This window comes from Rhinopithecus bieti, unplaced genomic scaffold (genome assembly GCF_001698545.2).
Source record: "Rhinopithecus bieti isolate Rb0 unplaced genomic scaffold, ASM169854v2 scaffold_23868, whole genome shotgun sequence".
NCBI lineage: Eukaryota > Metazoa > Chordata > Mammalia > Primates > Cercopithecidae > Rhinopithecus > Rhinopithecus bieti.
This window is the reverse complement of record NW_016811202.1, coordinates 210,484-225,770: the sequence shown is the minus strand read 5'-3', so window position 1 is coordinate 225,770 and position 15,287 is coordinate 210,484. Positions and strand designations below refer to the sequence as shown.

The 15,287-nt window shown below is 39.5% G+C and overlaps 1 protein-coding gene and 1 pseudogene across 4 annotated transcripts in view; one reads left to right on the top strand and one right to left on the bottom strand.

Annotated features, from left to right (window-relative positions):
* Positions 1 to 15,287, bottom strand: part of ACER3 (alkaline ceramidase 3) — a 159,647-nt gene that overhangs the window by 105,967 nt on the left and 38,393 nt on the right. The gene's annotated exons all lie outside the window — the stretch shown is intronic.
* On the top strand, positions 12,496 to 14,504 carry LOC108543200 (thioredoxin reductase 1, cytoplasmic pseudogene; annotated as a pseudogene). Its single transcript, XR_001889512.1, has one exon. The product of XR_001889512.1 is annotated as a thioredoxin reductase 1, cytoplasmic pseudogene (transcript).

Genomic DNA, 15,287 nt, shown 5'->3' with positions numbered 1-15,287 from the left:
TCAGGTTTGTGAAAGATCAGATGGTTATAGGTGTGTGGTCTTATTTCTGAGGCCTCTGTTCTGTTCCATTGGTCTATATATCTGTTTTGGTACCAGTTTAGTTACCGTAGCCTTGTAGTATAGTTTGAAGTCAGGTAGCATGATGCCTCCAGCTTTGTTCTTTTTTGCTTAGGATTGTCTTGGCTATACGGGCTCTTTTTTGGTTCCATATGAAATTTAAAGTCGTTTTTTCTAATTTTGTGAAGAAAGTCAATGGTGGCTTGATGGGAATAGCACTGAATCTATAAATTACTTTGGGCAATATGGCCATTTTCACAATACTGATTCTTTCTATCCATGAGCATGGAATGTTTTCCCATTTGTTTGTGTCCTCTCTTACTTCCTTGAGCAGTGGTTTGTAGTTCTCCTTGAAGAGGTCCTTCACATCCCTTGTAAGTTGTATTCCGAGGTATTTTATTCTCTTTGTAGCAATTGTGAATGGGAGTTCACTCATGATTTGACTCTCTGTTTGTCTATTATTGGTGTATAGGGATGCTTGTGATTTCTGCACATTGATTTTGTATCCTGAGACTTTGCTGAAGTTGTTTATCAGCTTAAGCAGTTTTTGGGCTGAAACGATGGTGTTTTCTAAATATACAGTCATATTATTATACAATCATATGTTTTCTAAATATAAAATCATACCATTTCTAAATATACAATCATATTTTCTAAATATACAATCATACAATCAAGATGGAGTCTTGTTCTGTCACCCAGGCCAGAGTGCAGTGGTGTGATCTCGGCTCACTGCAACCTCCACCTCCCAGGTTCAAGTGATTCTCCTGCCTCAGCCTCCCAAGTAGCCGGGATTATAGGCCTGTGCCACCACGTCCAGTTAATTTTTGTATTTTTAGTAGAGACAGGGTTTCACCATGTTGGCCAGGCTGGTCTCGAACTCCTGACCTCAGGTGATCCACTTGCCTTGGCCTCCCAGGGTGCTGGGATTACAGGTGTGAGCCACTATGCCCGGCGAAAATTATAATTCGTATATAATGACAAGCAACAACAGCCTTATAAAACTGGAACTTATTGGCTTATTTTTTAATTTATTTTATTTTTTGAGACAGGATCTCACTGTGTCACCCAGGCTGTAGTGCAGTGGTGTGATCTCGGCTCACTACAAGCTCTCCCTCTTGGGTTCAAGTGATTCTCCCACCTCAGCCTTCCAAGTAGCTGGGACTATAGGTATGCACCACCGTGCCCGGCTAATTTTTGTATTTTTTGGTGGAGACTGGGTTTCACTGTGTTGACCAGGCTGGTCTTGAACTCCAGACTCAAGTGATCCACCTACCTTGGCCTTGCAAAGCACTGGGATTACAGGTGTGAGTCACCGTGCCCAGCTTTATTGGTTTATTTTATTCAATTCAAAAACAATCTTGTAAATTTGAACAGTCAGAAATCAAGGTGAAAACAATAAAACACTCAAGAAAATCACATATATACATATTATTTAATGTGCCCATGAGTTTAACAGTCATCCTTATTGGAAACAATATCAAAGAGAACCACAAAAATAGAGACATAAACACAGACACCATGTCCACTAAGAATAAATCGGCTAAATTACACAAGTTTCACAATAAATTTCTTTGAAATAGTGTCTAGTGAGCTGTGATCTACACAAGACTTTCAAGTGCAGAAGCAATAACCAGATAACATAAAAGGTGTTGTGATGGGGCCACTGATTATACTCATAAAAACCAGTTCCTGGCCCTATCATAAAGAATGCTTGTTTCCTGAATTTGCACCTCATTGGAGGGATTCACTTTAAAGTGACAAGAGAAGCTTTAAATAATTGGGGTATTAAACTGGCTGTCTAATGTAAGTTGATGATCCAATCCTATAAAAAAGGGTGAAAAAAAAAAACAGGGAGAGAAGTGAATTAAATATCTATTTTGCACCAGATGCTATACAACATGACCCTTTGTTTTTAATTTGAGAAACTGTAAAATTCAGAATAAAGAACAATGTAACAAACAGGCTCACGCCTAAAAATTTATCATTGTTTATATTTTGTTATGTCTCTATCGAGCATTTATTTGAATAAACACAAAAAACTACTACAGATAAAGTCATGTCCAGGCACGGTGGCTCATGCCTATAATCCCAACACTTTGGGAGGCTGAGGTGGGAGGATTGCTTGAGCTCAGGAGTTCAGGATGAGTCTGAGCAACACAGTGAGATCCCATCTCAATATTTAAAATAAAAATAAAATAAAATAATACAAAAAAAGTCAAAGTGTAATTGCCTGAGGAGATCTTCTGGATTACTGCACAGACAAAACCAGTTCACTGAGATCATGGTACTGCAGTAAAGAAAGATTTTAACTGACGTGAAGCTGGCCACATGGAAGACAGAGTGATTACTCAAATTAGCCTCTCGGAAGGCTTGGAGGTTAGGGATTTTCAAGGATAATTTGGTGGGCAGGGAACTAGGGAATGGGTGCTGCTGATTGGTTGGAGATATAATCATAGGGGTGTGGAAAACGATCCTCTTGTGCTGAGACTGTTTCTGGTTAGGGGGCAACAGGACCAGTTGAGTTACAAATCTCAGTGCCAGAATGCAAAAATCTGAATTCCAAGTACCAATAGTAGGAGTAATCGGAGAAGTCACAAATGTGTGTCCTCTGGCCTGTGACTCCTGAGCAGTAAGGGATTATAGAAACTACATCTATACTTGAGCAGAATTCAGGCCCCTCCCATAATCCTAATCTTGTGGCCTTTCATTAGTCTTACAAAGGCAGTTTCAGCCCCTGAGCACGCAGGGGATCAATTTTAGGGAAGGAATATCATCATCCTTGCTTCAAAGTTAAAAACTATAAACTAAATTCCTCCCATGGTTAGCTTTACCTACACCCCGTAATGAATGAAGACAGCCCAGCCTGTGAGGCTAGAAGCAAGATGGAGTCAGCCATGTTAACTTTCTCTCACTGTCATAATCTTTGCAAAAGCAGTTTCAAAAGTCAACCATCTGTCCAGCCAATTCCCCTTCATGCATTTCCAGACGTAATGGTTAGTGTTAATTTGGTGTGTATCACTATAATTCATTTTTAAATGATTTTACATAAATGTGTGCCAACAGTTTTGCTTTGTTTTCTTATTTTATTGAAATAAGTGCACATATCATTTTGCAAATAGCTTTTATCAATACAAATTATTCTTGAGAGATCTACTAGATACTATACTTTTTTCCTTTTAATTTCTGTATAATATGCTATGATAGAAATATATACCACATTTTGTTTATCCATTCCCATACTAATGAACATTCCAGATTGTTTCCTATGTTTTTGTTAAACAATACTGCCATGAACAACCTTGTTTATACTTCCTTATGTACATTTACACAAATGTCTTGTTTCATGCTTTATATGCATATAGAAGAGTCTTCCTAGTTGGCGGAGAAGGAAAAGAAAAAAAGAAAGAAATGGGAAGGGGTCTTGAGCTACCACAGAAGGCAGAAGGTCTAGGGGCAATGGATGGAAATGCTCACTGCAGTAGAGTTCACCCCGTTCACCCCATTATCACTGCTATATTTCAGGCCCTCTTTCCTTGACTTGCCATGATAAAAAGTAAAGTAAGAAAAAAGTAAAAGAACAACATATGCTAAATACATTATTTTACATGAGGGGAGTCAATAGATATTGTTTTACTTTTGATAGAGAAATGTAGATTCAATTTTTTTTAAAGGTAAGCTCATAAAATAAAAAAAATTATCTTCTAAATCATACTTTATTCAAGCCACAAAATATTTCATAATGCGCAATCACATTTTCACTAAAAAAAATACACACATGGCCAGGTGTGGTGGCTCATGCCTGTAATCCCGGCACTTTGGGAGGCCGTGGTGAGTGAATCACCTGAGGTCAGGAGTTCGAAACCAGCCTGGCCAACATGGTGAAACCTCATCTCTACTAAAAATACAAAAATTAGCCGGGCATGGTGGCGTGTGCCTGCAATGCCAGCTACTTGGGAGGTTGAGGTAGGAAAACCACTTGAATCTGGGAGGCGGAGGTTGTAGTGAACTGAGATTGTGCCACTGCACTCCAGCCTGGGCAACAGAGGGAGACTCCATCTCAAATACACACACACACACACACACACACACACACAGAGAGAGAGAGAGAGAGAGAGAGAGAGAGAGAGAGAGAGACAGAGAGAGAGAGAGAGAGAGACAGAGAGAGAGAGACATATAGCAAATAATTAACTAGTTAAGAACTTTTCCATGAGGCCACAGATGTGGGTTGAGAGGGGCAGCAAAACAGTAGGAGGTGGTACCATGGAGTCTAGGTCACCTGCTTGTGCAGTTTAATTGTGCCTCATCTCCAGTCAGGTCCCAATTTTACCCATTTCATTTTTAAAAAATTTTTATTTTAATATTTGAAGAGGTTTATTCTGACCCAAATATAAGTGACCACGGCCATGACACAGCCTTAGGAGGTCCTGGGAATATGTGTCCAAGGTGGCTGGGTTACAGCTTGGCTTTATACAATTTAGGGAGACAGAAGTTATAGTCAAAGACATAAATTTATACATGTAAGGTATACATTGGTTCGGCCCAGAAAGGTGGGACATCTTTATGGGGGGTGGCAGGGAGGGCTTACAGATCATACGTGGATTTAAAGATTTCCTGATTGACAATTGGTGGAAAGAGTTGAGGTTTTCCTAAAGAGCTGAAGTAGGCAGAAATAAATGCTTCAGTTAAGATAAGGGGGATTGGGCAGAGTGTAACAGCTCACGTCTGTAATCCCAGTACTTTTTGGGGCCGGGGTGGGGTCGCAGGTGGGGACCACTTGAGGTCAGGAGTTTGAGACTAGCCTGGCTGACATAGTCAAACCTCGTCTCTACTAAAAATACAAAAATTAGCTGGGTTTGGGGATGTGTGCCTCGAATCCCAGCTTCTTGGGAGGCTGAGGCATGAGAATCATTTGAACGCAGGAGGCTGAGGTTGCAGTGAGCCAAGATTGCACCATTGTACTCCAACCTGGGCGACAGAGTGAGACTTCATCTCAAAATAAATAAATAAATAAATAAAATAAAATAAAATAAGGGGGATTGGAAGCCAATAACAAGTTCTTGTTATGTTCTTATTATACAGGTGAAGTCTCTGAGTTGGAGACTTCAGAGAGAATAATAGATGGTAAATGTCTCCTATCAGACCTTAAAAGATGTCAGACTCTCCTGGATAAGGAAAAGACCTTGAAAGGGAAGAAGATTCTCTATACGCAAATTTTCCCCATAAGAGATGGCTTTGCAGGGCCATTTCAAAATATGTCAAAGAAATATTGTTTGGGGTAAAAGACTTTTATTTCCTTCAGGGCCTGCCATCTATCATGTGATGCTATAACAGAGAGTCGGGTTGCAGTTGTGTATCTTATTGCAAAAAGAATCTGGTTGTCAGTCTTTTATGATCTCTATTTTAATGTTGACACTGGTCAGCTTGTGCCTGAGCTCCAAAGGGAGGGGTTACAAGCAGACATGTCAGACCTCTCTTTTCCTGTCATGGCCTGAACCAGTTTTTCAGGTTCTTTGGGATTCCCTTGGCCAAAAAAGGTGTGTGTAGCGGGACGGTTTCCATTCATTTGGTTGAAGGCAATTTCATTGTAAAATCGATGCTGGGCAGAGTGATTACTGGTGTTGCATTTCCTTTTTTGCTTCTTTGGCTTGGTACAATTGATAAAGGTTTCACTGAAGGGATAATATTTGAATTTAAAGGATGCATAGGAGAAGGTTATTCAGGGCAGAGATAACACATATAGTTGACTCTTGAACAACACAGGTTTGAACTGCACAGGTATACTATGTGGGTTTTTTTCAATAAATATATTGGAAAATTTTTTGGAGGTTTGTGACAATTTGAAAAAACTTGTAGACAAACTATGTAGCTTGGAAATATAAAAAAATTAAGAAAAAGGTATGTCATGGATGCATAAAACATATGTAAATACTACTCTATTTTATCATTTACTAACATATACATAAATCTATTATAAAAAGTTAAAATTTATCAGAACTTACACATATACTTACAGATGGTACACAGCACTATTTACAGTCAAGAAAAATAGAAACAAATGTGAAGATGTAGTATTAAATCATAACTGCATAAGATTAACTTAGTACATACCGCAACTACTGTAATAATTTCAAAGCCATCTCCAGTTACTACTGTGGTGAGGTCAAGTCTCACGAGCATCTGCTTAAAACACTATGTGATGCTAATCATCTCGTTGTGAGCCGTTCATCTCTCTAGTAAATTACATATAGCAGTAAAAAGTGATCTCTTGTGATTCTCAAGTATTTTTATCGTGTTTAGTGCAATATTGTAAACCTTGAATAACACACAGGACCTATATGAAGTGTCACTAATGATGCTAGAAGTGCTCCCAAGAAGCAGAGAAAAGTCATTACATAACAAGAAAAGGTTTAATTGCTTGATATGTACTGTACTTCGAGGTCTGCAGCTGCAGTTGCCAACCATTTCAAAACAAATGAATCTAGTGTAAAGATCACTGTAAAAAAAATGAAAAGGGAATCTGTGAAGGCATCACTGCAGCTATGCCAGCAGGAGCAAAACTTTGCACTTTTGTGAAATACCTTTTTATCTTGTATTGAAATGCAGCTTTTATGCGGGTCTGGGATTGCTATAGGAAAGGCCTATCTATAGATTCTCATATGATTCGAGAAAAAACAAAGTCATTATAGGATGACTTCAAGCAAAAGAAAGGTGAAGGATCTAAAGCTGGAGATCTAATGCCAGCACAGGATGGTTTGATAATTTTAGAAAGGGGTTTGGCTTTAAAATGTCAAGATGGCAGGAGAAGCAGCTTCTGTAGATCAAAAGATAGAAGATGAGTTCCCAGATGCCATTAAGAATATTGAGGAGAAAGAATATCTGCCTGAACAGGTTTTTAATGCAAACAAAAGTACCCTATTCTGGAAAAAAAAATGCCACAAGGGACATTTATTAGTAAGGAAGAGAAGCAAGTATCAGGATTTAAGGCAGGAAGGGATAGGTCTACTACTTTGTGCAAATGCAGTTGGATTTATGATCAGGACTGCCCTTATCTATAAAGCTGCTAACCCTCGAATCTTGAAGGGAAAAGACAAAACCAGCTGCCAGTCTCTGGTTATGCAACAAAAATGCCTGGAAGACAAGAACCCTTTTCTGGATTGGTTCCATTGATGCTTTGTTCCTGAGGTCAGAAGTATCTTGCTAGTAAGGAACTGTCTTTTAAAGGCTTTTTTTTTTTTTTTTTTTTAATGTTGAACAATGTTGGAAAATGTGTCTGCCCACTGAGAACCCCATAAGTTCAACACCAAAAGTATCAAGGTGATCTACCCCCTTAAATGCAACATCTCTAAATCAGGGGATCATAAGGACCATTAAGACTCATGTAAACACAGTACTCTATGGAAAAGATTGTCAATGCTATGAAAGAGAGGCCCATAGAGAGAACATCATGAAAGTCTGGAAAATTACACCATAGAAGATGCCATCATTATAGAAAAAAGTAATGAATACCATCAAGCCCCAAAACAATAGATTCCTGCTGGAGAAAATTGTGTCTAGATGTCATACACATGACTTCACAGGATTTACAACAGGGTCAGTCAGTCAGTCAAGGAAATCATGAAACAGATTATAGATATGGCAAAAAGGTAGAAGGTGAAGGGTTTCAAGATACGGATCTTGGAGAAATTAAATAACTAATAGATACTACATCACAGGAATTAGCAGAAGATGACTTGATAGAAATGAGTGCTTCTGAAACAATGCCAGAATGGGGAAGAAGATGTAGATGAAGCAGTGCCTGAAAACAAACTGACATTAGACAATCTGGCAGAAGGGTTCCTATTATTTTATTTATTATCTTGATTAATAGAGACAGAGTCTTACTATGTTGTCCAGGCTGGTCTTAAACTTCTGGCCTCAAGCAATCCTTCCACTCAGTTTTCCAAAGTGCTGGGATTATGGAAGTAAGACCCCTCACCTGGCCAGAAGGGTTCCTATTATTCAAGACTGCTTTGACTCCTTTTACGACATAGACCCTTATACGATACTAGCACTGAAACTAAAGCAAATAGTGGAAAAATATGGTTATCATATAGAAACATTCTTAGAGAAATGAAAACGCAAAAAAGTTAGACAGAAATTACACATGTCTCCATAAAGTCACACCAACTGTGCCTGCCTCTCCTGCCTCCCTTTCTACCTTCTCCACCTCTTCTGCCTCTGCTACCCCCTGAGACAGGACCAGCTCCTCCTCTTCCTCAGCTTACTCAATGTGAAATGATGAGGATGAAGACCTTTATGACAATCCACTTCCACTTAATGAATAGTAAATATAGTTTCTCTTCCTTATGATTTTCTTAGAGACAGGCTGTTGCTATGTTGCCCAGGCTGGTCTTGAACTCTTGGCCTCATGCAATCTTCCCCACCTTGGCTTCCCAAAGCACCAGGATTACAGACATGAGCTACTGCACCTGGCCCTGATTTTCTTAATAACATTTTATTTTCTTTCACTTACTTTATTGTAAGAAGAATACAGTATATAATACATGCACAAAATATGTGTTAATGATCAACGATTTATGTTATCAGTATGGCTTCCAGTCAACAGTAAGCTATTAGTAATTAGGCTTTTGGAGAGTCAAAATTGTACACAAATTTTTGACTGGGGTCGGGGGTTGTGCTCAGCACCCCAACCTCCATGTTATTCAAGGGTCAACCATATATGTGCAAAAAACAGGAGAACATAGTGTGCCTAGGGAATACTACAAAGTAACATGTCTAGGGGAAAGGAATGTCAGGAGATAAAGCTACTAAGATAAACTAGAAGATAAACATGAATAACATGTCTGTGATCTCCCTTAAAAATAAAGAGCAAATGATAAAGAGGAAGGATAAAAAGACAATTAACTTTAAGATAAGCCTAATAGTCTGGAGATGTTAGCAAGAGGATACAAAAGGACAAAATAGGACAATACTGCAATATAAATTATAATGGGAGCTTGAATTAAGATATCTGTGAGATAGGAAAATTCAAAGAGAAGAAAGACATACATTTGACTAAGATTTCGATGATGAAAGGATATGTTTCCAACTGATATTCCAAATTGGTCATACAGAAGACAACCAAAAAGCATGCAATATAATGATTACGCTGCTGAAAAACTAATAAAATGTCAGAAGTATTAAGAAAGTTATCTGCTTTCTTTCCATAGAAGAAAAGAAAAAATAACTTTAAATATGCAGGGCATTCATCATAAATATTCCCAAACAGATTTTTCATTATAATAAAATTCTTAGCATAGTGGCTGACATATACAAGGTCCTAATAGATATGGGCTACTATATTAGTAGTGTTGTTTTAATATTAGCAAAAGGCCACAAAAGGAACTCATTTTCCCTAGAAATCTGTATATTCTTTAATTAACAAATAGTGTTCCCTCCTTGCAATCTTGGCACGGGTTCTCAGAATTTAAAGTCTTTCCTGATGCCAAGATTATAAGGCATCTCATCAGATCTAGTTGTTGAAAAAGCCTTTAAATAGAAGAGGAAATATATAAAACTTCCTCTGGTGGTAGGAAGATCACCAATGAGGATTTTGAAGAAGTCTCTGCATAGAATAGGGCCCATTATCTGAAATGAGAAATTAATTATATCTTCTTACTTACGGCTAAAATATACTCTATTAAAACTCCTCTATAAGTCGGGCAGAGCAGCATGCACCTGTAGTCCCAACTATTCAGAAGGCTGAAGTGGGAGGATCACTTGAGCCCAGGAGTTTGAATTCAGCCTGGGCAATATAGCAAGACTCTGTCTCAAAAAACAAACAAACAAAACCTTCCTCTATAAAGCAGCAGACTCCAAAAAGTGAAATGTAAATACTACGTTCAAGTAGACAAATCTTTTTTAGTAGGTTAAAGCAACAGTTCTCAAACTGGTTGATGTACCCTTTTTGGAGTCTTTTGAGGTCAAAACTATTTTCATAATACTTAGAGTTATTTAACTTATGCACTGTATTGACATTTACACTAATGGCACATTTACATTAATGGCATAAAAGCAATGGTGGGTACACTTTTGCACAAATTAGGGCAGTAGTAACCAGTCTGTACTATAATCATTGTATTCTTTTCCACTACCATATATTCATAGCTAAAAAAAAAAGTCAGCTTCAATTAACAGTGCCTTTGATGAAGCAATAAAAAGTACTAATTGTATTAAATCTCAACTCTTAGGTGCACATCTTTTTAATATTCTCTATCATTAAATGGAATTTGCATAAAGAATTTCTACTATATACCAAAGTATAATGTTGTCTCAAGGAATAGCACTTGTATGACTGTTTTGAGATGTGAGCTCAACCTGGCCGCTTTTTTCATCAACCACATTTTTACCTAAAAGACAAACTGACGAGTAAACTATGATTATTCATTCCTGGGTATTTGGAAGATGCTTTCCTAGAAATGAGCAAATTGAGCCTTGTCTTTTCAAAAAAAAAACAGCTAAGTATATTTTCCTTTTTTTGCCAGCAATGAAATTCAAGCAAAAATAAGAATTTTGGAAAATGTGCATCTACCACAATGAGCTTGACAGCTTCCCAATACTTAAAGACGTCTGATGATGTCAGAGATGATAATAATAACACGTGTGATTTTTAAAATATTACATAAAGAAATATCTCAACATCTGGAAGATCTGCATCAACAGCAAACCAACATTTTCCAAATGATCTATGCACAGTGCTATAAAATGATGCATAGGTAAAAGGCCATTCAAAGTGCAAGAAAGGCCAATGGATCTTAATGTATGATGGTAAGAAAAATTCAATGATATGATCTCAGATTCCACATTCCAATTAACCTTAACACTACTACTTGTCAAGTTTTGGTATATATAATATCAAAGAACATCCACAATTATCTAGAAAGGCTATTAAAATGCTCCTCCCTGGCCAGGCATGGTGGCTCATGCCTATAATCCCAGCACTTTGGGTGGCTGAAACAGGCAGATCACTTGAGGCCAGGTGTTTGAGACCAGCCTAGCCAACACGTTGAAACCCTGTCTCTACAAAAATACAAAAACTAGCCAGGTGTAGTGGCACACACCTCCTAATCCCAGCTACTCGGGTGACTGAGTCATGAGAAGCACTTGGGCCCAGGAGGTGGAGGTTGCAGTGAGCTGAGATTGCACCACTGCACTCCAGCATGGGCAACAGAGCAACAGCAAGACTCTGTCTCAAAAACAAACAAACAAACAAAAAACCAACACCAACAACAACAAAACCTCCCTTCAACAACTACATATATCTGTGTAAAGCCTAATTTTCTTTAAATATATCAACCAAAACAACAGATTACACAGATTAAATGCAAAAGCATATATGAAAATCCAGCTGACTTCAGTAGAAAAAATCCACATATAAAGCTCTTCTAGGTTCTCAATAGTTTTAAGAGCAGAAGGTGGTCCTGAAAGCAAAAAGTTTGAGAAAAGGAGAGTACAGCACCAGTCTAATATGAGTCTCAAAGTCTATCATAGGATCAAGCCAATCTTCTATTCACAGGCTGCCAGAATTGGGAGGATTTAAGCGGGCAGAGGGGCCTTCTTTAGCAACGTTCCCATAATATACTTCTGTTTCAAAGATTTCCACTTAGTGGGACAGTAGTGAGAAAGCTTGGAGGGGGGATTCTACTAATCTTTTCTTTTTTTTTTTTTTAAGACAGGGTTTCACCATGTTGCCCAGGCTGATCTCGAACTCCTGAGCTGAAGCGATCCGCCCACCTTAGCCTCCCAAAGTGCTGGGATTACAGGTGTGAGCCACCAAGCCCACTCCACTAGTTTTTTTTATGCCCCTTAACTATGGCATAGGAGGACAAAAATGAAGAATAAAACTTTATGAAAGGTCCTGATGCAACTCTGGAAGCATGGGCTTTTGTACAACAGTAAGGATCCCATGAATAGTACCTGTGTAAAGATGTTTCAAGAATTTGAACAGTTGAAATAATCCCTTTTCAGAATCCCTTTCATATCCAAACAGCAAAGAAGTTTTCCTGTTCTAACAAGCAAAAATTTAAAGGGCCAATAATTAAAAATTAGTTTAAAATTAGGTGTTCCAAAATGGTTCCAGATATGGGAACCTTTTATTGCATAACTCCAGCGTTTTTCCAGGTCTTAGCTGGTGATTAAGGTTGTCCAGTAATATGACAAACTGGAAATATAAAGAGGAAAGAATGGGGGGGACTAAGAGAAATGGAGCCAGAGCCCTAATTATGTTTTCAATATATATAATTTCAATCCTTTTGTTGGCTACGTAGTATTTTATTATAAGGCTACATCATATTTTATTTACACAATTGTCTATTAAGTAACATTTAGCTTATTTCCAATTTTTGCTGTCAGCCAATGTTATATAAACAATGTACAAAAAATCTTTTGCAATTTCCTTCAGTCCAGCATTTGCGGCGGAGAGAAAGGTGGTCGAGTCCTGAAGGAGTGCCTGATGTCTTCATCATTCTCAAATTCTTGCTTATCAGGAGGGCAGACTTCAAAAGCTACTAAAAATGAACGGCACTGAGGATCTTCCCGAGTCCTATGACTATGACCTTATCATCATTGGAGGTGGCTCAGGAGGCCTGGCAGCTGCTAAGGAGGCAGCCCAATATGGCAAGAAGGTGATGGTCCTGGACTTTGTCACTCCCACCCCTCTTGGAACTAGATGGGGTCTCAGAGGAACATGTGTGAATGTGGGCTGCATACCTAAAAAACTGATGCATCAAGCAGCTTTGTTAGGACAAGCCCTACAAGACTCTCGAAACTATGGATGGAAAGTCGAGGAGACAGTTAAGCATGACTGGGACAGAATGATAGAAGCTGTACAGAATCACACTGGCTCTTTGAATTGGGGCTACCGAGTAGCACTGCGGGAGAAAAAAGTTGTCTATGAGAATGCTTACGGGCAGTTTATTGGTCCTCACAGGATTAAGGCAACAAATAATAAAGGCAAAGAAAAAATTTATTCAGCAGAGAGATTTCTCATTGCCACTGATGAAAGACCACGTTACTTGGGCATCCCTGGTGACAAAGAATACTGCATTAGCAGTGATGATCTTTTCTCCTTGCCTTACTGCCCGGGTAAGACCCTGGTCGTTGGAGCATTCTATGTCGCTTTGGAGGGTGCTAGATTTCTTGCTGGTATTGGTTTAGATGTCACTGTTATGGTTAGGTCCATTCTTCTTAGAGGATTTGACCAGGACATGGCCAACAAAATTGGTGAACACATGGAAGAACATGGCATCAAGTTTATAAGACAGTCTGTACCAATTAAAATTGAACAAATTGAAGCGGGGACACCAGGCCGACTCAGAGTAGTAGCTCAGTCCACCAATAGTGAGGAAATCATTGAAGGAGAGTATAATACGGTGTTGCTGGCAATAGGAAGAGATGCTTGCACAAGAAAAATTGGCTTAGAAACTGTAGGGGTGAAGATAAATGAAAAGACTGGAAAAATACCTGTCACAGATGAAGAACAGACCAATGTGCCTTACATCTATGCCATTGGCGATATATTGGAGGATAAGGTGGAGCTCACCCCAGTTGCAATCTCAGAGGCTCTATGCAGGTTCCACTGTCAAGTGTGACTATGAAAATGTTCCAATCACTGTGTTTACTCCTTTGGAATATGGTGCTTGTGGCCTTTCTGAGGAGAAAGCTGTGGAGAAGTTTGGGGAAGAAAATATTGAGGTTTACCATAGTTACTTTTGGCCATTGGAATGGACGATTCCATCAAGAGATAACAACAAATGTTATGCAAAAATAATCTGTAATACTAAAGACAATGAACGTGTTGTGGGCTTTCACGTACTGGGTCCAAATGCTGGAGAAGTTACACAAGGCTTCGCAGCTGCACTCAAATGTGGACTGACCAAAAAGCAGCTGGACAGCACAACTGGAATCCACCCTGTCTGTGCAGAGGTATTCACAACATTGTCTGTGACCAAGCGCTCCGGGGCAAGCATCCTCCAGGCTGGCTGCTGAGGTTAAGCCCCAGTGTGGATGCTGTTGCCAAGATGCCAAACCACTCACTCGTTTCCGTGCCCAAATCCAAGGCGAAGCTTTCTAGAGGGTTCTTGGGCTCTCGGCACCCACGTATCCTGTGCTTACCACCGCCCAAGGCCCCCTTGGATCTTTTGGATAGGAGTTGGTGAATAGAAGGCAGGCAGCATCACACTGGGGTCACTGACAGACTTGAAGCTGATATTTGGCAGGGCATCGAAGGGATGCATCCATGAAGTCACGAGTCTCAAGCCCATGGGGTAGGCGGTGATGGAACAACTGTCAAATCAGTTTTAGCATGACCTTTCCTTGTGGATTTTCTTATTCTCGTTGTCAAGTTTTCTAATGTTGATTTTTTTTCTTTTTTCTCCATGGTGTTAATGATATTAGAGATGAAAAACGTTAGCAGTTGATTTTTGTCCAAAAGTAAGTCATGGCTAGAGTATCCATACAAGGTGTCTTGTTGCATGGAAGGGATAGTTTGGCTCCCTTGGAGGCTTTGTAGGCTTGTCCCAGGAAAGAGAACTGTCCTGCAGCTGAAATGGACTGTTCTTTACTGACCTGCTCAGCAGCTTCTTCTCTCATATATGCCCAAAACAAGTACATCTGCAATCGACTCTAGCCAAATTGGCCTCTGTGTGCTACGTCACAGATGATTATTATTTTAAGGTCTGTTTAGGAAGGGAAATGGCTACCTGGCCAGCCATTGCCTGGCATTTGGTAGTACAGTGTGATTCTCACCATTATTTGTCATGGAGGCAGACATACACCAGAAATGGGGGAGAAACAGTACGTATCTTTCTGTCTTTAGTTTATTGTGTATTGGTCTAAGCAAGCTGAGATCATTTGCAATGGAAAACACGTAACTTGTTTAAAAGTTTTTCTGGGTCGGGCGCGGTGGCTCAAGCCTGTAATCCCAGCACTTTGGGAGGCCGAGACGGGCGGATCATGAGGTCAGGAGATCGAGACCATCCTGGCTAACACGGTGAAACCCCGTCTCTACCAAAAAAATACAAAAATCTAGCCGGGCGAGGTGGCAGGCGCCTGTAGTCCCAGCTACTCGGGAGGCTGAGGCAGGAGAATGGCGGGAACCCGGGAGGCGGAGCTTGCAGTGAGCTGAGATCCGGCCACTGCACTCCAGCCCTGGCGACAGAGCCAGACTCCGTCTCCAAAAAAAAACTAAA